General features: G+C 41.6%; 1 long non-coding RNA gene across 1 annotated transcript; it reads right to left on the minus strand.

The window, feature by feature from the left end:
- Positions 1–368: 368 nt before the first annotated feature.
- Positions 369–22,108, minus strand: LOC115513290. The gene is made up of 3 exons (XR_003968655.1): positions 22,098–22,108; positions 13,469–13,472; positions 369–426 (listed from the first exon to the last, which is right to left on the minus strand). It is a non-coding gene; the product is annotated as an uncharacterized LOC115513290 (long non-coding RNA).
- Between the last annotated feature and the right edge of the window lie 369 nt (positions 22,109–22,477).

Raw genomic sequence — 22,477 nt, forward strand, 5'->3', positions numbered from 1 at the left:
TAGACTTTAATGATATAATTACCGGCTCCAAAATAATAAAACCAAACACGTCAGTCTCTGGCCACAACTTCCTGTTCTTTCTAGCTCACTGGCTCACTGATTCTCATTTTAAAAAAAATTTGTGGTAAAACATACACAACGTAAAATTTACCATTTAAACCATTTTAGGTGCACAGTGCTATGGCGCTAAGTACAGTCACATTGTAGTGCCTCCAATCACCACATCCATCTCCAGAACTTTTTCATCTTCTGAAACTCTGTCCCCATTGAATACTATCTCCCCACTCCCACCTCCTCCTCCTAGCCCCTGGCACACACCATTTTATTTCCTGTCTCTGTGAGTTTGACTATTCTATAGGAGCAATCATACAGTATTTGTCCTTTTTTGACTGGCTTAGTTCACTCAGCACAATGTCGTTAAGATTCCTCTGTGTCGTAGCACTTGTCAGACTGCCTTTCCTTTTTAGGACTCAATCATATTCTACTACGTGTTTGGACCACATTTTGTTTATCTATTCACATGTTGATGGATATGATCATCCATCATATGTTGATGGGTTGTTTCTACCTTTTTGGCTACTGTGAATAATGCTGCTATGAACATGACTATACGAATACCTTTTTGAGTCCCTGCTTTCAGTTATTTTGGGCATATATCCAAAGATGGCACTGCTGGGTCATATAGTTCGGCTTTTTGAAGAGCTACCAAAATGTTTCCCATAACTGCTGTACCATTTTACATTCCTACCACTAATGCATGAGAATTTCGGTTTCTCCACATCCTCACAAGCACTTGTTATTTTTGTTTATTTCTTTACTTACTTATTTACTTACTTACATGTTTCTTTGTTTATAATAGCCACCCTCATGGGTGTGAAGCAGTCTCTCATTACGGTTTTGATTTGCATTTCCCTACTGGCCAATGGCACTGAACATCTATGTCTTTATGTGTTTACAGGCCACTTGTTTGTATACATTCTTTGGAGAAATATCTATTCAAGTCCTTTGCCAATTTTTCTTTTTTTTTTTAATTTTTTATTTTTAACGTTTATTTATTTTTGAGACAGAGAGAGACAGAGCATGAACGGGGGAGGGTCAGAGAGAGAGGGAGACACAGAATCTGAAACAGGGTCCAGGATCTGAGCTGTCAGCACAGAGCCCGACGCGGGGCTCGAACTCACGGAGTGCAAGATCATGACCTGAGCCGAAGTCGGCTGCCCAACCGACTGAGCCACCCAGGCGCCCCCCTTTGCCAATTTTTCAAGCAGGTTGTTTTGTTGTTGGGTTGTAGGGTTTTTAAACATACATATTCTGGATATGAATCCCTCATCAGGTATATGATCTGCAAATATTTTTGCCCCTTTTGTGGGTTGCCTCTTCATTCTGTTGACTGTGTTCCTTGATGCACAAAGTTTTAAAATTTTGATCAAGTCCAAGTTATCTGTTTACTTTAGTTGCCTGTGCTTTTAGTGTCATATCCAAGAAATGATTGCCAGATCCAATGTCCTGAAGTTTTTGCTCCATGAGTTTTAGAGTTTTAGAGTATAGCTCTTATGTTTAGACCACTGAAATATTTTGAGTTGATTTTTATATATGTTATAAGGTAAGGGCTCAACCTCATTCTTTTGCATGTGAATATCTAGTTGTCTCAGACCTATTTGTTGGAAAAATTGTCCCTTCCCCATTGGATGGTCTTGGTACACTTGCCAAAAGTCATTTGGCCATATATATATGTGAGGTTTATTCCTGGACTCTCCTTTCCATTAATCTATGTGTCTGTCTGTATGCCAGCACCATATTATTTTGGTTATTGTAGCTTTGCAAATTTTGAAATTAGGAAGTATGAACCTTCTACCTTTTTTTCTTTTTTCTTTTTTCTTTTGTTCTTCAATATTATCTTTACTATTCAGGGTCCCTTAAGATTCCATATAAATTTTAAGAAGAATTTTTCTATTTGTGATTTTTTTTTACTTTGAAGCTCTTTCAGTCTATCAACGCTTTCATTCAGTCCCTCTTCCATGGCTCATCATTATCACTGGTTTCTTGCAAACATTCTCAACTCCCTGGCTTCTCCCTCTCCTCTTCATGTAAGCTTGGGTGCCCAACCATCTGCCTTCTCCCTGCCTGAACTGATGCACTACTACTACTCTGATTGCCACCACTGCTGCTGTGAATATTACAATAATAACAGCCTAACACACACTGAGTGCTCACTGTGAGCCACACACAGTTCTAAGCACTTTATGTGAATTAACTCAGTCAGTCCTCTTACTTCAGTAAGATGTTTCTGGAGACAGCAGAGCAGACTCACATCACTATAAATTCATAATCATTCTCCCAAATGAATACCTAGCACTGCCCTGTAGTCTTACTATTTTTTCCGCTAAGCTGAACTTTCCACTCTCCAAAATGATTATTTCTTACCTTCATGTTTTCCAAAACCTCACCTCTCCACATTCTTTCTCAGCTGATGACCTTGCTTCACACTCCAATGGAAAAAAAAAAGCCATCAGATGGGAGCTCCTGCTGCCAAATCCACAGACCTATTTGCATCTACTCTCCTCTTCTTTATTCTTTGTGGGCCAGAGTCTCTCAACATGGAATTCCTGATCCCATCCATTCTCAATCTTTCAAGAATCTTACTCCCTTGCTGTTTCCTCTTATATCCTCTTCAACCTCTCTATCTACTGGATGCAGATATGGTGTAGTGTTTACTACCACACACAAAAAATCCTCCTTTCATATTCTTCTGGTTAACATGTCCAAGGCAACTTATCTCTCTATTCTTCCTTCCTTCCTTCCTTCCTTCCTTCCTTCCTTCCTTCCTTCCTTCCTTTTCTTTCTTTCTTTCTTTCTTTCTTTCTTTCTTTCTTTCTCCCTCTCCTTCTGTCTTTCTTTATTTCTCCTTTCTCTCTTTCTTTCTTCTTTCTCCAAACCTACTTTCCCCCAAGCAATCTCCATCTTGGTGAACGGCACTTTCATCTACCCATCCAGAAACTTGGGAACCATTCTTGACACAGCCCCAACATTTTCCTACCCCACACTCATGTCATCAAGAAATCCTATAGATTCTACTTCCAAATTAGATCTCACATCCATTCACCTCTCTTCTTTTCCACTGCCACCTGCCACTGGCTAGTCCCATTCACCACCATCTCTTTTCCAGACAACTATAGCAATCTGCTCACTGAATCTCATAAAGGGCAAACATCGACAACACCTCCTCAAATCATGGCAGAAGTCTGTCATGATTCTGGAGAGGGAAGTGAAGTTCTAGAATCCATCCTGGTCTCAGAAACTGTAATAGAGCAGGGGCACCTGGGTGGCTCAGTCGGTTAAGCATCTGACTTTTGATTTCAGTTCAGGTCATGATTTCATGGTTCGTGAGATCAAGCCCAGTGTCGGGCTCTGTGCTGTCAGCACAGAGCCTGCTTGGGATTCTCTCTCCCTCTCTCTCTGCCCCTCCCTTGCCTGTACATGTGCGCTCTCTCTCTCTCAACATAAATAAATAAACTAAAAAAAAAGAAGCTGTAATAGAGCAGATTTTTCTTCTCTGGGAACCTATATGGATTGTTGTACCTGAATAAAATCAAGTTTTCAACCCAGGGTTCTATATATACTTCTATATATACTCACATTCTCTTGATCTGAGAGGCTAGGTCTCCTGGGGCTTTAGCCCTCCAGGTGGCATAGAGAAATCCTTAAGGAGCAGTTACTTATAGATTCTGTTTCCATAACCATGTGCATGAAAGGAGAAATGGGAGAATCTGAAGGGCTAATTCAGCTATGGGCTGCAGTCACCCTGCAGGCTGGGTTGTGAGTGCACTATTTCTCCAGAGCTGGTAACTCCTGAAACAGCTGGGGGAGAATGTGACTAAATAAATGGCTCCCACCTCACCTCTGACCTTGCCATTTCTTTTAACATGCACACACACACACACACACAAACTCACACACACACACACACACACACACACACACTCAGCAGATGTGTTATTGAAGTCTCTCTTTGTCTTTGTTTTAATTCAAAAGCCTGGACAGAGTTCTGACTATGGCCAGAGGAACCGGCCACCAGGTGGTTGGGAGTAGGCTTTCCTTGTTACTACTTGGTCCCTGCCATTTTGGCCACTAGCAGACAGTTGAGCTCAACCAGCTTAATCCATAGAGATGGCAGACCTCAGAATTCACTGGCTGTCCTTGTGTTGGGGTGGAGAGGGAGAGGGATGAATTTCCCAGCAGTCGCTGGAAGACAGAACAACAGTGCTGTAGCTCCATCCTTTCCTGGAAGAGCTGGTGTCTGGGCGAGGCAAGCAGCTCCAAGAAGTGTCAGCAGATCATGTACCAGATCCAGGGACAGCTTATAGCAAACACATGGGTGAGAGCAGTCCACACTCAGCTCCTTAGAGTCCCTTTTGCACTATCCCATTCTTCTCCTAGGGATCCTTCAGGTGTCATTGATCCTTCAGGTCTTGGCTTATTGAAAATAAGAAGAACTCACGTTTATTAAGAGTGTGCCCTGTGCCATGGGCTTTACAAGCATTTTCTCATTTAATCATCAAAATAAAGCTATCTCATCATCATCACCACTACCATCATTATCATCACCATCATCACCATTTTTTCCTTCCTTTTAATTTTTAGATGAAGAAAATGAGCTCAGTAGTGAATTGGTTCACTCCAGGTCACACAGGGAATGAGATTTGGCTCTGAGCCTAGCTCCGATCCTAGAGACATGCTATTGGCTCCTTCACTCTGCTGTCCCCGCCCCCACACTTTGGCTTGTCTGGGCTGGAGATGCCTTCATGCTCTGGAGAATCAATGCTCTGCTCCAAGGCGGGCAGCTGAGTGCCTGACTGGGGCTAACATTCAGCACTCTATGGCCTGGTGAGCAGAGGCAGGCAGCCTCCCAAAGGTAAGGTGCCTCTTCACTCCACAAGTCCTGCCAGTTAAGCCCTGGGCCCACTTAGAGGGACACATCTTTTTATTTTATTTTTTTTTTTAATTTTTTTTTTCAACGTTTATTTATTTTTGGGACAGAGAGAGACAGAGCATGAACGGGGGAGGGGCAGAGAGAGAGGGAGACACAGAATCCGAAACAGGCTCCAGGCTCTGAGCTGTCAGCCCAGAGCCTGACGCGGGGCTCGAACTCACGGACCGCGAGATCGTGACCTGGCTGAAGTCGGACGCTTAACCGACTGCGCCACCCAGGCGCCCCGGGACACATCTTTTTAATTCACACGAAGGCACCATATAGGCTAAGGAGCTCTTGCATTAGCACCCCATAATTACCATCTTGTAGCAATTACCACAATTATCAAAAGTTTTAGATTTTCATCAACTGCCTTCACGCAGGTTTTATTATCATCAAGAAAAGTACCGCAAGGATGAGACAAGTGTGCAGAGGTCCTAGTAGCTCAGCTCTCTTCTTACTAGCTATGGAAACCTGGTCACATCATTCAGCCTCTTCCGGCCTCAGTTTCCTTATTTCTGAAATGGGAACACTAATGTCTACCTCATAAATTTGTTATGCTGTTTAAATGAAGCATTCCTGGGGAGGGTTTAGTATACAGGCTGGTACAAATTACCTACTCAGTATACGTTAGCAATGTATAAGACTATACCTACATGTATTATTATTTTAAATTTTTTTAATGTTTATTTATTTTTGAAGGAGAGAGAGATAGAGCATGAGTGGGGGAAAGGCTGAGAGAGAGGGAGACACAGAATCTGAAGCAGGCTCCAGGCTGTGAGCTGTCAGCACAGAGCCCAACCCGGGGATGGAACCCATGAGCCGCAAGATCATGACATGAGCTGAAGTCGGACACTCAGTTGACTGAACTATCCAGACCCCCCTAACCATTATCATTATTACTGTGTGGAGAGCATGGCCATTGAATCCAAGTTGCTTAGACTCTGAACAAAACAGACACATCAGCAAAGGAACAACATCCCATTAGTCCCAAAGGTGTGAAGCAGACAAGGAGGGCTGTGGTAGCTGACATGAGGCTGGGAGGTTTGGGACTCAAGCGGGGCAGGGAGAAGCATATGGAAGGTGACTCTGAGTCAGATCTGGAGGGACGGGGGAGGAGGAATTCCAGATGCAAGAGCCGAATGAGTGAGCACCAAAGACTAAGTATTCCCCTCACCTCTTCAACACATCCATGGGTCTCAGCTTAAGTGCCATGACTCAAGCATTCCTGGACCCTTTCAGTAGGCCCATTCCTCTTGTCACGTGCTGCTGTATTCTGATGCCAATTCTCCAATGCCAAGTGGGTGTCCTGCAGCTCAGTTTAACTACCTGGTGTCAGTGTCAAATTGCACACATCAAAAGGCACAGTCTCATCAGGACTATCCTCACTTTACATGGGCTGCACTTTGGGGGTTCCCAGGCCACCTACATTCTTTTTTTCTGGCTTGACTACAAATTCAGGGGTTCCCACACCTCCCTTTAGGTTTGATAATTTCCTAGAGAGACCCACAAAACTCAGGAAAGTGCTATCTTTATGATTATGATTTTATTGTAAGGGATACAAATCAGGACCAGCACAGGGCAAGGATGGGGGAAGGGGGGAACACAGAACTTCCATGCCCTCTCTGTGGAATCCGGGCATATCACCCTCAAAGCACATCAGTGTATTCACCAACCAGGAAGCTCCGCTGAGCCTCGCTGCCTTCACGTCCATTGGGGTGTCATTACATAGGTATTGCTGATTAAATCTTTGGCCAGGCAACTGAACTCAATGTCCAGCCCCATTGCCTTCCCTGAAGGTTGGGCATCTAAACATTCCAACTTCCAAATCACGTGGTTGGTCTTTCTGGTGACCGGTCCCATCCTGAAGCTCTCTAGGAGCCACCAAGTTTACCTCACTAGCATAACAATGACACTCCTGTCACCCAGGAAATACTAAAACTTTCTGCAACTCTGTGCCAGGAACTGAGACAAAAACCAGATACAGTTTTTCATTGTACCGACAATACCTACAGCACTTTTCCCAGCTAAAATGGATTATTTGTGCAATTCAGTGTTGAATATTCCTTTCTCCCACTAGACTATGAGCCTCATGAAGGCAGGGATTTAGTTCTTGTTCCCCTATAGCCTCAGAATGTAGCTCAATTCCCAGCACCTACAATGGCTTAATAGATATTGACAAAGTGGATGCGTAGTGGGGAATAAGACTAAAAAGTTATATGGGGACTGGATTGCAGAAAGTCTGCCTGCTCTGTGGCCTTAAATGTTTTCAGCATTTCTCACATTTCATTGAAGCAACTTCTGGGAAAACATTGCTGGGAAGGTTTATGAACTCATCCAGCCTACTCTGGCTCCATGATGTTCCTCTGCAACATGAATCTTATGAAGTCTGGGAAGGAGAGGGTGGCAGGAATGAATGACTCAGCATGTAATCACAGTACGGGGTGTGAACTTATCTCTAAGTTGAGGGAAAATGGCCAAAAATACAAAAAGTGGAAAGATTAGTCTCTCTCATGTTTAACAGCCTGAGAAGTGATTTTCAACAAAAGAAAAAGAAGAAAAAAAAAAGAAGGGAGAAGTGCCATAGCCCATTGGACAGGGAAATGGGGAGACAAGGTCTGGTTCCTACTAAGCGTCAATAGACAATGGGGGGGGGGGGGAGGAAAGCCTCTGTGGGAAGGAATCCAGGTTCCCTAGGAGGACCTGACAGATGCCTTAAAGGCTCAGTTCACAAGCTTCCATCGTCTCCTGCTAACGGCCAAGCCAAAGGAAAAAAATATATAATGTCTATTCATAAAAATAGCAAAAGAACAAAGTGAGAGACTGATGACATCATGATGTAGAGATGGGCTACTGTTCTAATCCAGACTGTTGAATGCACCCCCCCCCCTTTTCAGAGCAGAATTTGAGTGACTTTAAATATTCAGATAAAGTCTTCGTTCTTCACTTTGTCTGCTTGTGTGGTCTTAGCTTTGTTTTCTAGAAAGCATACAATAATTGACTATTAGATTTGGAAGAAATCTCAGAATCCATCATTTGGAGCCCTAGTAAATTGCCAGGGCCACCCAGGCCCAGTCTCCATATGGATTGCAACTAAAAACCATAAGCCCAGGAACACCTGGGTGGCTCAGTCAGTTAAGTGTCCTACTTCAGATCAGGTGGTGATCTCACGGTTCATGGGTTCAAGCCTCACATCAGGCTCTGTGCTGACAGCTCAGAACCTGGAGCCTGCTTCTGATTCTGTGTTTGCCTCTCTCTCTGTCCCTCCCCCACTCATGCTCTGTCTCTCTCTCTCTCTCTCTCTCTCTCTCTCAAAAAAGAAAAAAAATATATATATATATATGTAAAAAACAAAAACAAAAAACAAAGAACTTTAGCCCAGGGGAATAATAAAGAAATGCAGTAGACTTGTTGTTTTAATGAGGCTCCTTCTAGGGGTGTGCACAGTGTACCAGAGTGTACCATAGAGTAAGCCTCTCAGAAACCTTTATATGTTATTCCCCTCCAACGTTCCATACTGGGAGCAGCCACTAGATCTTTCTCCTTCTCCCATCTCCTGGTTTCACACTGCCATGCTGCTTCCCCACCCACTTCCTGTTTTTCTTCCATCTTGCCTTCAACTCACCCCTACTGCAGGGTCCCCTCAGGAATTCTGCTGCTAGCTTTCTTGCGCATTGGCCTTCATTAACACTGAAAACTTTCCTCTAAGAAATTCTTACTCAGTATTTCTGGTGAACAAAACTATCTAGTTACTCTCCTAAGAAGTTGTCTCAGTGCTGGGCATGGCACAGGCAGTACTTAAACCTTGATGGATGAAGGACTAAAAGGTTTTTCTCATAAGATTCCACTCTTCCAAAGTCACCAGAAGACTATCTGCATCTCACGGACCCATGAATTACTTATTTTATTCTAGGGGAAATATTAGAATGATCTGCTGGTAGAACTAGAAAAAAAGTAGCTCTTAAAATTTTAATCATAACTTACTCTGGAGAGACAATTAAAAACATGGTGAAGCTTTAATACTAGATAATAATAATGTAGGAAATGGAAGAAAGGTTAGATGTCCTTGACTTTTTGAAGAATAAGACAAACATATTGATTAGCTTTTTGCCTTTTTAAAATATAAATTATAAATGCATATCAAAAATAAGATAATCAAAAGAAGAATAGAAATTGAGTGTTTAACTTTAAAAATTATGGAAGAAGTATGCTGTTAGTATTTGGGGTATATTCTCATGATTCATTGCTTCCATACAACACCCAGTGCTCATCTAAACAAATGCCCTCCTCAATGTCCACCACCCATTTTCCCCTCTCCCCCACCCCCATCAATCCCCAGTTTGTTGTCTATTTAAGAGTCTTTTATGGTTTGCTTCCCTCCCTGTCTGTTTGTAACTATTTTTCCTCCTTCCTTCCCCCATGGTCTTTTGTTAAGTTTCTCAAGATCCACATAGGATCTCTGTCTTTCTCTGACTGACTTATTTCATTTGGTATAATACCTTCCAGTTCCATCTACATTGCTGCAAATGGCATGATTTCATTCTTTCTCATTGCCAAGTAGTATTCCATTGTATGTACAAACCACATCTTCTTTATCTATTCATCAGTTGATGGACATTTAGGCTCTTTCCACAATTTGACTACTGTTGAAAGCACTGCTATAAACATTGGGGTACATGTGCCCCTATGAATCAGCACTCCTGTATCCTTTGGATAAATTCCTAGTAGTGCTATTGCTGGGTTGTAGGGTAGTTCTATCTTTAATTTTTTGAGGAACCTCCACACTATTTTCCATAGTGGCTGGGCCAGTTTGCATTCCCACCAAAAGTGCAAGAGGGTTTCTTTTTCTCCACATCCTGGCCAGCATCTGTTGTTTCCTGAGTTGTTAATTTTAGCCACTCTGACTGGTGTGAGGTGGTATCTCAGTGTGGCATTGATTTGCATTTCCCTGATGATGAGTGATGTTGAGCAGCTTTTCATGTGTCTCTTGGCCATGTGGATTCTTCTTTGGAAAAGTGTCTATTCAGTCTTCTGCCCATTTCTTCACTGGATTATTTGTTTCTAGGGTGTTGAGTTTGGTAAGTTCTTTATAGACTTTGGATAACCCTTTATCCAATATATCATTTGCAAATATCTTTTCCAATTCCATCGGTTGCCTTTTAGTTTTGTTGATTGTTTCCTTTGCAGTGCAGAAGCTTTTTATATTGATGAAGTCCCAATAGTTCATTTTTGCTTTTAATTCCCTTGCCTCTGGACATGTGTTGAGCAAGAAATTGCTGTGGCTGACATCAAAGAGGTTGTTGTCTGCTTTCTCCTCTAGGGTTTTGATGGTTTCCTGTCTCACATTTAGGTATTTCATCCATTTTGAGTTTATTTTTGTGTACACACTGTATGTTAGCCAATTTAACAATAAATTATATTTTTAAAAAGATCAGTTTAATGTAGTTTAATTAATTAACTTAATAATAGCTGGAAAGACTCTTTAGTAAAGTCTCTTTCCAAATAAAATCACATTCACTCATTCTGGCAATTAGGATGTGGACTGGACATATATTCAGCCCACTACCTGCTGCTAAAGAAGTTTAAAAATTTCTGATATTAAATGATGAATGTGAAAAATAGTTAAAAAATAGGGGCACCTGGGTGGCTCAGTAGATTAAGCATTCAACTTCGGCTCAGATCATGATCTCACTGTCCGTGAGTTCGAGCCCCGCATCAAGCTCTGTGTTTACAGCTCAGAGCCTGGAGCCTGCTTCAGATTCTGTGTATCCCTCTCTCTCTGCCCCTCCCCTGCTCATGCTCTGTCTTTGTCTAAAAAATAAATTTAAAAAAAACATTTAAAACTTAAAAAAAAAAGGAAAAGGTCCTTAACCTTTGGGGTTTTCTGCTGGAGGTAGAGAAAGACACGTAGGCCACAATTTGATGTTTGAATATTAGGTAGATACAACAGGACTGGAAGGTGATTTGAATGGCACAGAAGTGGTAGCACACATATGTGCTGGTTGTCTGCCTGAGGGCCCTTGGCATTGTTAGGGTTTCATCAGTGAAGGCTCAACTCACTCACTTTCACTCACAGTCCCTTGCCTTGTTTCTCAATACTGAATGCTGATGATTTTGAAGGAGGATCAGGTGGGGCTCAATCTGGATGTGGCATGGTTCTCTAACAAAACCCAGGCTTTATGGAAAGGGTAAAGGGAGTAGTTAATTATGACCCTACGTCTAGGTGTACAAACCTAGTGTGGTAAACTCAAGCATAGCATTTATAACAAAGACGTATGTGATACAGTCAGTGGGATCTGATCTTATTCCTCATTCCCTTCCTAGTAAGGAATAAGTGAAAATCTTTGGACATGTTTGAGGGAACAGCCTGTATTTTGTTCTGCTTTCCCTACTGTACAGTTATTATTTGTGTCCTTTTGTAATTATTTTTTTTCAATATATGAAATTTATTGTCAAATTGGTTTCCATACAACACCCAGTGCTCATCCCAAAAGGTGCCCTCCTCAATACCCATCACATACCCTCCCCTCCCTCCCACCCCCCATCAACCCTCAGTTTGTTCTCAGTTTTTAAGAGTCTCTTATGCTTTGGCTCTCTCCCACTCTAACCTCTTTTTTTTTTTCCTTCCCCTTCCCCATGGGTTTCTGTTAAGTTTCTCAGGATCCACATAAGAGTGAAAACATATGGTATCTGTCTTTCTCAGTATGGCTTATTTCACTTAGCATAACACTCTCCACTTCCATCCATGTTGCTACAAAGGGCCATATTTCATTCTTTCTCATTGCCACGTAGTACTCCATTGTGTATATAAACCACAATTTCTTTCTCCATTCATCAGTTGATGGACATTTAGGCTCTTTCCATAATTTGGCTATTGTTGACAGTGCTGCTATAAACATTGGGGTACAAGTGCCCCTACGCATCAGTACTCCTGTATCCCTTGGGTAAATTCCTAGCAGTGCTATTGCTGGGTCATAGGGTAGGTCTATTTTTAATTTTTTGAGGAACCTCCACACTGTTTTCCAGAGTGGCTGCACCAATTTGCATTCCCACCAACAGTGCAAGAGGGTTCCCGTTTCTCCACATTCTCTCCAGCATCTGTAGTCTCCTGATTTGTTCATTTTGGCCACTCTGACTGGCTTGAGGTGATATCTGAGTGTGGTTTTGATTTGTATTTCCCTGATGAGGAGTGAAGTTGAGCATCTTTTCATGTGCCTGTTGGCCATCTGGATGTCTTCTTCAGAGAAGTGTCTATTCATGTTTTCTGCCCATTTCTTCACTGGATTATTTGTTTTTCTGGTGTGGAGTTTGGTGAGCTCTTTATAGATTTTGGATACTAGCCCTTTGTCTGATATGTCATTTGCAAATATCTTTTCCCATTCCGTTGGTTGCCTTTTAGTTTTGTTGATTGTTTCCTTTGCTGTGCAGAAGCTTTTTGTCTTCCTGAGGTCCCAATAGTTCATTTTTGCTTTTAATTCCCTTGCCTTTGGGGATGTGTCAAGTAAGAAATTGCTACGGCTGAGGTCAGAGAGGTCTTTTCCTGCTTTCTCCTCTAGGGTTTTGATGGTTTCCTGTCTCACATTCAGGTCCTTGATCCATTTTGAGTTTATTTTTGTGAATGGTGTGAGAAAGTGGTCTAGTTTCATTCTTCTGCATGTTGCTGTCCAGTTCTCCCAGCACCATTTGTTAAAGAGACTGTCTTTTTTCGATTGGATGTTCTTTCCTGCTTTGTCAAAGATGAGTAGGCCATACATTTGTGGGTCTAGTTCTGGGGTTTCTATTCTATTCCATTGGTCTATGTGTCTGTTTTTGTGCCAATACCATGCTGTCTTGATGATTACAGCTTTGTAGTAGAGGCTAAAGTCTGGGATTGTGATGCCTCCTGCTTTGGTCTTCTTCTTCAAAATTACTTTGGCTATTTGGGGACTTTTGTGGTTCCATATGAATTTTAGGATTGCTTGTTTTAGCTTCGAGAAGAATGCTGGTGAAATTTTGATTGGGACTGCATTGAATGTGTAGATAGCTTTGGGTAGTATTGACATTTTGACAATATTTATTCTTCCAATCCATGAGCACGGGATGTTTTTCCATTTCTTTATATCTTCTTCAATTTCCTTCATAAGCTTTCTATAATTTTCAGCAAACAGATCTTTTACATCTTTGGTTAGGTTTATCCCTAGGTATTTTATGCTTATTGGTGCAATTGTGAATGGGATCAGTTTCTTTGTATTTCTGTTGCTTCATTATTAATGTATAAGAATGCAACTGATTTCTGTACATTGATTTTGTACACTGCAACTTTGCTAAATTCATGTATCAGTTCTAGCAGACTTTTGGTGGAGTCTATCGGGTTTTCCATGTATAATATCATGTCATCTGCAAAAAGTGAAAGCTTGACTTCATCTTTGCCAATTTTGATGCCTTTGATTTCCTTTTGTTGTCTGATTGCTGATGCTAGAACTTCCAACACTATGTTAAACAGCAGCAGTAAGAGTGGACATCCCTGTCATGTTCCTGATCTCAGGGAAAAAGCTCTCAGTTTTTCCCCATTGAGGATGATGTTAGCTGTGGGCCTTTCATAAATGGCTTTTATGATGTTTAAGTATGTTCCTTCTATCCCGACTTTCTCAAGGGTTTTTATTAAGAAAGTTGCTGAATTTTGTCAAATGCCTTTTCTGCATTGATTGACAGGATCATATGGTTCTTATCTTTTCTTTTATTAATGTGATGTATCATGTTGATTGATTTGCGAATATTGAACCAGCCCTGCATCCCAGGAATGAATCCCACTTGATCATGGTGAATAATTCTTTTTATATGCTGTTGAATTCGATTTGCTAGTATCTTATTGAGAATTTTTGCATCCATATTCATCAGGGATATTGGCCTGTAGTTCTCTTTTTTTATTGGATCTCTGTCTGGTTTAGGAATCATAGTAATACTGGCTTCATAGAATGAGTCTGGAAGTTTTCCTTCCCTTTCTATTTTTTGGAATAGCTTGAGAAGGATAGGTATTATCTCTGCTTTAAGCGTCTGGTAGAACGCCCCTGGGAAGCCATCAGGTCCTGGACTCTTATTTGTTGGAAGATTTTTGATAACTGATTCAATTTCTTCGCTGGTTATGGGTCTGTTCAAGCTTTCTATTTCCTCGTGATTGAGTTTTGGAAGTGTGTGGGTGTTTAGGAATTTGTCCGTTTCTTCCAGGTTGTCCAGTTTGTTGGCATATAATTTTTCATAGTATTCCCTGATAATGGGTTGTATCTCTGAGGGATTGGTTGTAATAATTCCATTTTCATTCATGATTTTATCTATTTGGGTCATCTCCCTTTTCTTTTTGAGAAGCCTGGCTAGAGGTTTATCAATTTTGTTTATTTTTTCAAAAAACCAACTCTTGGTTTCATTGATCTGCTTTACAGTTTTTTTAGATTCTATATTGTTTACTTCTGCTCTGATCTTTATTATTTCTCTTCCTCTGCTGGGTTTAGGCTGTCTTTGCTGTTCTGCTTCTATTTCCTTTGGGTGTGCCGTTAGATTTTGTATTTGGGATTTTTCTTGTTTCTTGAGATAGGCCTGGATTGCAATGTATTTTCCTCTCAGGACTGCTTTTGATGAATCCCAAAGCATTTGGATTGTTGTATTTTCATTTTCATTTGTTTCCATATATTTTTTAATTTCTTCTCTAATTGCCTGGTTGACCCATTCATTCTTTAGTAGGGTGTTCTTTAACCTCCATGCTTTTGGAGGTTTTCCAGACTTTTTCCTGTGGTTGATTTCAAGCTTCATAGCATTGTGGTCTGAAAGTATGCATGGTATGATCTCAATTCTTGTATACTTATGAAGGGCTGTTTTGTGACCCAGTATGTGATCTATCTTGGAGAAAGTTCCATGTGCACTCGAGAAGAAAGTATATTCTGTTGCTTTGGGATGCAGAGTTCTAAATATATCTGTCAAGTCCATCTGATCCAATGTATCATTCAGGGCCCTTGTTTCTTTATTGACTGTGCATCTAGATGATCTATCCATTTCTGTAAGTGGAGTGTTAAGGTCCCCTGCAATTACCACATTCCTATCAATAAGGTTGCTTATGTTTGTGAGTAATTGTTTTATATATTTGGGGGCTCCTGTATTCAGTGCATAGACATTTATAATTGTTAGCTCTTCCTGATGGATAGACCCTGTAATTATTATATAATGCCCTTCTTCATCTCTTGTTACAGGTTTTAAAGTCTAGTTTGTCTAAGTATGGCTACTCCAGCTTTCTTTTGACTTCCAGTAGCATGATAAATAGTTCTCCATCCCCTGACTTTCAATCTGAAGGTGTCCTCAGGTCTAAAATGAGTCTCTTGTAGACAGCAAATAGATGGGTCTTGTTTTTTTTATCCATTCTGATACTCTATGTCTTTTGGTTGGCGCATTTAGTCCATTTACATTCAGTGTTATTATAGAAAGATATGGGTTTAGAGTCATTGTGATGTCTGTAGGTTTCATGCTTGTAGCAATGTCTCTGGTACTTTGTCTCACAGGATCGCCCTTAGGATCTCTTGTAGGGCTGGTTTAATGGTGACGAATTCCTTCAGTTTTTGTTTGTTTAGGAAGACCTTTATCTCTCCTTCTATTCTAAATGACAGACTTGCTGGATAAAGGATTCTCGGCTGCATATTTTTTCTGTTCATCACATTGAAGATTGCCTGCCATTCCTTTCTGGCCTGCCAAGTTTCAGTAGAGAGATCCATCACGAGTCTTATCGGTCTGCCTTTATTTGTTAGAGCACGTTTATCCCTAGCTGCTTTCAGAATTTTCTCTTTATCCTTGTATTTTGCCAGTTTCACTATGATATGGCATGCAGAAGATGGATTCAAGTTACGTCTGAAGGGAGTTCTCTGTGCCTCTTGGATTTCAATGCCTTTTCCTTCCCCAGATCCAGGAAGTTCTCAGCCATTATTTCTTCAAGTACACCTTCAGCACCTTTCCCTCTCTCTTCCTCCTCTGGAATACCAATTATGCATAGATTATTTCTCTTTAGTGCATCACTTAGTTCTCTAATTTTCCCCTCATGCTCCTGGATTTTTTTATCTTTTTCTCAGCTTCCTCTTTTTCCATAATTTTATCTTCTAGTTCACCTATTCTCTCCTCTGCCTCTTCCTTCCGAGCCGTGGTCATCTCCATTTTATTCTGCAGTTCATTTATAGCATTTTTTAGCTCCTCCTGACTGTTCCTTAGTCCCTTGATCTCTGTAGCAATAGATTCTCTGCTGTCCTCTATACTGTTCTCAAGCCCAGCGATTAATTTTATGACTATTATTCTAAATTCACTTTCTGTTATTATTGTTTAAATCCTTTTTGATCAGTTCATTAGCTGTTGTTATTTCCTGGAGATTCTTTTGAGGGGAATTCTTCCATTTCGTCATTTTGGATAGTCCCTGGAGTGGTGTGGACCTGCAGGGCACTTCCCCTGTGCTGTCTTGAATAACTTGAGTTGGTGGGCGGGGCCTCAGTCAGACCTGATGTCTGCCCTCAGCCCACCGCTGGGGCCACAGTCAGACTGGTGTGTGCCTTCTCTTCCCCTCTCCTAGGGGCAGGATTCACTGTGGGGTGGCGTGGCCCATCTGGGCTACTTGCGCACTGCCAGGCTTGTGGTGCTGGGGATCTGGTGTATTAGCTGGGGTGGATCAGAAAGGTGCACAGGGGCGGGAGGGGCAGGCTCAACTCGCTTATCCATCAGTGATCCGCTTCCGGAGGGGCCCTGCAACACCGGGAGGGAGTCAGACCTGTCACCAGAGGGATGCATCCGCAGAAGCACAGCGTTGGGTGTTTGTGCGGTGCAAGCAAGTTCCCTGGCAGGAACTGGTTCCCTTTGGGATTTTGGCTGGGGGATGGGCGAGGGTGATGGCGCTGGCGAGCGCCTTTGTTCCCCGACAAGCTGAGCTCTGTGTCCAGGGCGCAACAACTCTCCTTCCCGTTGTCCTCCAGCCCTCCCGCTCTCTGAGCAGAGCTGTTAGCTTATAACCTTCCAGATGTTAAGTCCTGCTTGCTGTCTGAACACACTCTGTCCGGCTCCTCCGCTTTTGCAAGCCAGATGTGGGGCCTCTGCTCGGCCAGCGGGCTGCCCCACTGCCCCAGCTCCCTCCCTCCAGTCCGTGTAGCGCGCCGCCTCTCCGCCCTTCCTACCCTCTTCGGTGGGCCTCTCGTCTGTGCTTGGCTCCAGAGAATCCATTCTGCTAGTCTTCTGGTGGTTTTCTGGGTTATTTAGACAGGTGTAGGTGGAATATGAGTGATCAGCAGGCCGCGGTGAGTCCAGCGTCCTCCTACGCCGCCATCTTCCTAAAATCTGTCCTTTTGTAATTAATAAGTAACTTGTGGAGAGACACTTTGAGACCATATAAATAACCCATTCCTTATCAAAATTCCCTTTCCAGATTTAGCATCCATGGAGGATTTTTTCTTGCCTCAATCTCTGCTGTGGTGGTTTAAAATGGTTTTTACTAATTCTATCATTCCTTCTATATTTATTTGTCAGCATTTCATTAAAAGAAAGAGATTTCCCCTTTAAGAAAATAAATAAAATAAATAAAAATTATGGAAGAAAAATGGAATAAAGAAAACCCATAAGAAGACAGGAAAGGAGAACAAAGAAGGAGAAGGAGGGAAAATACAGTAAATAGAAGATACGAAAGAAGATGGTAGAATAAGTATAAGTATATTCATAATTCAATCAATATAAACACACTAAACTTATCTATTTTAAAACAGGGACTCTTAACTTGGATAAAAAACAAAGTCCAGTCAATTGATGTTATAAGAAACACACCTAAAATTTAATAGTCAAAAAAATACCATTACTAAGAAGGAGGTGATACAGAAGAAGTAATATCAGAAAAAAATAGGATATAAAAAGAGCACTAATACGGAAAAAGACAATCATTAGTTAATGGTAAAAAAAAAAAGTCCAAAAATATGTAAATGTGGCACATTTATATGCTTTTCAAACACAGGCTCAAAATACACAGAATTACAAGGAGAAATTTCCAAACTCATAATGATACCTGGAAATTTTAATGTGTATGTCAGACGTTGTTAGTTGCCCTTTCTTACTTGATAACAGAACATCATTCAGAGGTGTCAGAGGAGTCAACTGCTCCAGGAAAGCCCTGGGCAGACAGTGAGAAGAAGTTCCTATCTCAATTTCCTGAGACTTATGTTTCAAGATTTATGCATGGTGTATTGATTTTAAGAGCCATTACACTGTGGGGGTGGGGTTCCCACAGATCCACCAATTCTCTGCAAAACCAGTTGAGTGTCCTACAATTCAAGTTAGTTCTAACACTATCTGCTTGGAGATCACATCCTGCAGGTCAAGAGCTCAGTCCCACAAGACTGCCCTCTCCCCAACTTCAGATGCCAGTTGAAAGCCCAGATTATCACTTGTGCTTCATACTGGCCAGCTATAAATTGAAGGTTCTAAAGTCCCTCTTCCTTGGATTTGATTAATTTGCTAGAGTGGCTCACTGAACCCAGGAGAACACTTACTTACTTTTACCAGTTTATTAAAGGATCCGATGAAGGATACAGATGAGCATCCAGATAAGGAGATATATAGGGCAAGGTCTGGGAGGGCAAGAATGCAGGAGCTTCTGTCCCCATGGAGTTGGGATGTGTCACCCTCCAAGCGTGGATGTGTTCAGCCACCTGAAAGCTCTCTGGACCCCATCCTTTGGGGACTTTTGTGGAGGCTTCATGTAGGCATGATCAATTATTACCTCCATTTTCAGCCCTTAGTCCTTCTCTCTTCTCATGAGAATGGGAGTGGAGCTGAAAATTCCAAGCTCCTAATCATGGCTTGGTCTTTCCTGTGACCAGCCTTCATCCAGGACCTCACCCAGAGTTGCCTCATTAGAACAAAAGACACTCCTATTGCCTCTGAAATCACAAGGTTTTCAAAAGCTCTGTGTCAGGACCCAGGGTCAAAAAATGCTCCTGAGCTCTTATCACTTATGAAATTGCAAGGGTTTCAGGAGCCGTGTGCCAGGAACTGTGGACAGATACCAGTATGTATTTTCTATTACCCCACACATGGCAAGATTGTTTCCCAACGAGCCTGCTTTGCATGGCCTGCATTGATCTTTTTTCATTTGACCTGGAATGAACAGGCAGGGAAAGGGCACTTGGGGCACGTGGGGGTACTGGGAGGCACTTGGGGGTTCTGCAAGGGAAGGATCCCTTCATTTGGGAGCCTCAGGTGTGGGTTTCACGTTGTCCAACACAGCTTTGGGAAGAAGATGGAAGGAAGGTGTCCATGACACTGAGAGGTCAACTGACTTAGCTGAAACCACAGACTTCACCAGAACCAAATTCTGGAGAGAATTAATTTAGGAGATATGACTGAGACCATTTCCTTCTTAGGTCTCCGGAGTCCTTATTGCCACCCTCCATTTCCACTCCTCCATTCCCCACCCCACTTGAGGCTCCTTTTCACATTTCTGCATGTCATTTACTGTGGACGTTTTGAGTATTTTCTATAACAATTCTAATTTTTTTAATGTTTCTGTAACATTTCTTTAAAAAGAAGCTCTTTTGGAGACTCTGTCTTTGACCTCCTTTGCTTAATTTTAAATTGTCCAGGTTCATTGGTAAAAATAAAGACAGTTGTTCTGTTCTTTGTTCCAAGTCTCCTTAATTTTGTTTCTCACAAGGCATTTGTGCTTGAGTGAAATTTACCTCTGAAAACTGTTGCCATGGTAACTGGGGGGACCGTCTTAGTGAAACAACTCCGTGACATGTAAATAAATGGGGATGAATGTGATGGTATGGCAACAATATTCCCTCTTTTACCAGCAATCTGTCCTATTCAAACCCATTGTGGTATTTCAATGTTCTTGGCAGATTTAATCACATCAAACTTCCATTCATACAGAATACACCCCAGAACCAAGTATGATGACTAAGTAAACACATCTGTTCAAAGTTATCTCATGCTAGCTAGCTCCCAAGATGGCCTCATCCTATATTCACACTGTTACGTTGTCCTTTTCTCATTTTACCAGGGGGGTAAATTTTTTTTACTGACCAATCTCTGCAGCCAATGCAATATGACAGTAGCGATGGAATGTCACTTCCAATATTAGGTTTTTGAAAGATTGTGGCTTCTGCAGATCACACTCTGCGGGGATCCAGATCCAGGCCAGGAGATCACTCAGCCAATGCAGAGGCTCCTGTGACAAGGAACTAAATATCTCTGACCAGTAACCAGTGAAGAGTGGAACCATCAACAATGAAATAGGTGAGCCTGGTAGCAGATCCTCCATCACTTGAGACTTCTCCTGTGACTACAACAGTATCCGACAGCCTGATTTCAGCCTCCTCAGAGACCTTGAGCAAGGACCACCCAAGAAGCTGCCTCTGGATTCGAGACCCACAGAAACTGCCTGATAACAGATGTTGGTTGTTTTAAGCTGCTAAATTTTGGGAGAAATCTGGTATATAACAGTAGTAACTAATACATCATTTTTTAGTACAAAAATATAAAAATGTCATAAAACATACTTATCACTAAAGGTAAAGTAATTTAATCTTCCTTTTATCCAGGAGATACTTCTAGATCTCACCAAGTCTGAATGTCTCACCATGAAGGCTTATTCTCTCTCACCAGACTAAAGACTCCTTGACAGTAGAGTGGTGACTTGTTCACCATTGTTTCCCATAGTGTCACATTCATGCCTGGCATGTGGCATGTGCTGAGTAATATGTGTGAAGTTGTTGACCTGTTTGCTGTTGGGGGATGTAGTGCATGCAGAAGGGCAATGTGGCCAAATCTCCACAGAGCTTACACCAGGTTCTGGAACAAGCTTTCCTGAATGGATTCTTTACATCACCTAAATCATTCGTGTGCCTCTATTTCTCAAGAGTTAATAAAAAGGAATGAATTATTAATGCACACAACATGATGAATCTCCAAGTAAGTATGCTGAGTGAAAGAAATCAGACAAAAAAATTACATATTATATGAGTTCATCTATAGACTCTTGTAGAAAAGACAACTAATCTGTAGTGACAGGGAGCAGATCAGTGGCTGCCTGGAGATGGGGGTGGGGGAGAGAGATTACATGATGGCATAAGGGGTAATGCTTATGTTCATTAAAAAATACCATCTGGATGTCTTCTTTAGAAAAGTATCTATTCATGTCTTCTGCCCATTTCTTCACTGGATTATTTGTTTTTCGGGTGTGGAGTTTGATGAGTTCTTCATAGATTTTGGATACTAGCCCTTTATCCAATATGTCATTTGTTGGCGAGGATGTGGAGAAAAGGGAACCCTCTTGCACTTTTGGTGGCAATCCAAACTGGCCCAGCCACTATGGAAAACAGGGTAGAGGTTACTCAAGAAATTAAAAATACCATATGACCCAGCAATAACACTGCTAATAATTTACCCAAGGGATACAAGAGTGCTGATTCATAGGGGCACATGTACCCCAATGTTTATAGCAGCACTTTCAACAATAGCCAAATTATGGAAAGAGCTTAAATGTCCATTAACTGATTAATGGATAAAGAAGATGTGGTTTATATTTACAATGGAATACTACTTGGCAATGAGAAAGAATGAAATAATGCCATTTGCAGCAACATGGATGGAACTGGAGGGTATTATGTTAAGTGAAATAAGTCAGGCAGAGAAAGACAGAGATCATATGTTTTCACTCATATGTGGATCTTGAGAAACTTAACAGAAGACCATGGGGGAGGGGAAGGGGAAAAAAGTTACAGAGAGGGAAAGAGGCAAACCATAAGAGACTCAAATATTGAGAACAAACTGAGGGTTGGTTGGGGGTTGGGGGGGAGAGGGGAAAGTAGGTGATGGGCACTGAGGAAGGCACTTGTTGGGATGAGCACTGGGTGTTGTATGGAAACAAATTTGACAATAAATTATATTTAACAAAATAAAGTAAAATAAAATAATGAAATAAAATGAAATGAAATGAAATGAAATAAAATAAAATAAAATAAAAGCATCAGAGTGGCTCTAGAAGGGTTTCCTGTCTCTATCCTGGGTTCTTCCACCATACTGTGCTATATCCGTCTATGGCTTTCTGTTTTTTACAAAAGATCTTCAACAACATTGACAAAAATACACATTTTAGCAAAGAACTAGTTCTATCACTGTTTGAAATCACTTGGACTCTGATGAAATGATTTACTTGGCCCATCTCTCTTTTCAAGTAGAGTTTGTACTATGCCTCAGATAAAATGGGGCATGTTAGCAGCTTCAACACAGAAGCTCCATTGTGAAGTTTCTTCTATGAGATGGGCCTCAGTATCCAGGATGCCTTCCCCCTCCCATAGGTACTGCCCACAGTGCCCCCTGACCCCCTGCTGTCCCCAGCTCTGCCACCCATTCAGGGTTCCTCTGCCCTCCAGTTGCCTGCAGGTTCCAAGGCTTGGCTGCCACGTTTGTTGTCACACTCTGACTTTTTTTTAAAGCATTTAATGTTTAAACACTTAACATTTAACA

Source organism: Lynx canadensis, chromosome B2, assembly GCF_007474595.2.
Source record: "Lynx canadensis isolate LIC74 chromosome B2, mLynCan4.pri.v2, whole genome shotgun sequence".
Classification (NCBI taxonomy): Eukaryota; Metazoa; Chordata; class Mammalia; order Carnivora; family Felidae; genus Lynx; species Lynx canadensis.